We start from the raw sequence: 1,968 nt of genomic DNA, 5'->3' as shown, positions 1-1,968 counted from the left end.
GTTTTGTAAAAATCGACGCGTTTCAAAAAGGCGGGGCATAGAGGAGGAACAATAATGTACAGTATGTGGAAAATAATGTGTTTTTTGAACTTTAAACCGCATAAACACATTTCATTACACCAAATACACAAAATAATGTTCTTTTTAGCAGCATCATATGACCCCTTTAACTAGGCCAAAACATGGATGACAGCCAATCAAAAGTCAAACAAAAGCAAAAAGTCTTAAAGTCTTCAACACAAACAGCTAAAGTTCAGAGGGGAAATGACGATGATCCTGTTAAACGTCATTGGAAGAAACCATAACATTATCACTCAACATGAGATAAAACTAAATGCGTATCAAAAGTGTACAATATGCCGTTTGTAACTGAAATCAATCTACTTTCCAAACCACAGAGGTGGCCTTTTTCCAGTAGCACATCTAAATTCTGCAACCACTCATTGCTCCTCTTTACTCATTTATTTATTTTAATTAGCAGTGGTGTCACACTCCCTTTATCCATCTGTAAGCTGCGAGTTTGTTTCTGACGCTTTGGTTTTTCTTAATCTGTGCTTTTTTTCCACGCAGCGTGCCAGGGAATGCTGATAATGAGCTTAAACTTGTGTGTGTATGCATGTGTGTGTGAGTTCTCAGCATGAATGCTGTGGGATTAGTCAGATGTTTACCCTCTGTGTGCGTTTGGCTGCTTTAATTGGCCTCTGCAATGTTCATTCTTTAAAATTCCCTACAGGGCTCATAGTCAACTCAGCAAGAGTGCACACACACACACAGACACAAACGCACTGACACAACTAAAGTTCGTCAGGAGGAATGTTGATTACACAGGGGCTCCTTCGCTGCGCTGGGAGACCAGAGACACGGGCAGTGGCCCCATGGTCATCAGCTCACATGTGAACAGGAAGGGCTCAGATATCTTTGCTCATAACGACAGTGAAAAAAAACATGCAGAAATGGGTTGTGTGTGTGTGTGCACGTTGTCACTCTCTCACTCAAATCTACAAAGTCAATTTAATACAACCTGAGAGAATCAAATCCCAGCTCAGAGAAGAGGGGTTATGAGTGGAAATGAATAAGAGAGATTGAGTTTAATTCATTTAAACTGCCCGTCTCGATCTCACTCACACACACACACCTCTCTTTTTTCTCTGATCCATTACATTTCTCTGATCCTTCCATTAACAATGAAACCCTCTGAGCAATTCAAGAAAAAAACATATCAACAGATCACAAGAACACAGATTAAACAGATTACAGACTCAAAGATCACAAACACGCATGTTCTAACAAAGCCACATTAAACCTGGTGGGTGGACAGAGACCCCGCAGAGAGAGATTTATAATTGAACGGACAACCTCAGACATCAGCAACATGCACCGCTTCATTCATTGTTGTTAGATTCATTTAATGCCATTGTCTTTGATTTAATTAATTATTTTTTCTTTTTGTCACCATTGTGTTTTTTTTTTGTATTTTGACAGTTTTAAACACACACGTACATACGTACACACACACACACACACACACACTACCGGTCAAAAGTTTGGGATCAGAACGATTTTTAATGTTTTTTTTACAAGAGTTTCTTATGCTCATCAAGGCTGCATTTATCTGATCAAAAATACAGGAAAAAATGTAATATTGTGAAATATTATTATGATGTAAAATAACGTTTTTCTATTTTAATATACATTAAAATCTAATTTATTCCTGTGATGCAAAGCTGAATTTTCAGCATCATTACTCCAGTCTTCAGTGTCTCATGATCCTTCAGAAATTATTCTAATATGCTGATTTTTTTATCAGTGCTGGAAACTGTTGTGCTGCTTAATATTTTTTTGGAATCTGTGATACTTTTATTTCAGGATTCTTTGATGAATAAAAACTTAAAAAGAAGAGCATTTATTTAAAATCGAAATATTTTCTAACAATATACACTACAGTTCAAAAGTTTGGGGTCAGTACAT

General features: G+C 36.9%; 1 protein-coding gene and 1 long non-coding RNA gene across 5 annotated transcripts in view; one reads left to right on the top strand and one right to left on the bottom strand.

Annotated features, from left to right (window-relative positions):
* The window catches only part of LOC107749111 (partitioning defective 3 homolog), a 45,570-nt gene that overhangs the window by 26,121 nt on the left and 17,481 nt on the right, over window positions 1-1,968 (bottom strand). The window lies entirely within an intron of this gene.
* The window catches only part of LOC107749177 (uncharacterized), a 9,151-nt gene continuing 8,143 nt past the window's right edge, over window positions 961-1,968 (top strand). Inside the window, exon 1 of the long non-coding RNA XR_001640997.1 lies at window positions 961-976. This is a non-coding gene — a long non-coding RNA (uncharacterized LOC107749177). The remainder of the gene's footprint in view (window positions 977-1,968) is intronic.

Source organism: Sinocyclocheilus rhinocerous, unplaced genomic scaffold, assembly GCF_001515625.1.
Source record: "Sinocyclocheilus rhinocerous isolate Xijiao unplaced genomic scaffold, SAMN03320098_v1.1 scaffold919, whole genome shotgun sequence".
Taxonomy (NCBI): domain Eukaryota; kingdom Metazoa; phylum Chordata; class Actinopteri; order Cypriniformes; family Cyprinidae; genus Sinocyclocheilus; species Sinocyclocheilus rhinocerous.
This window is presented reverse-complemented; position numbering and strand designations above follow the sequence as displayed.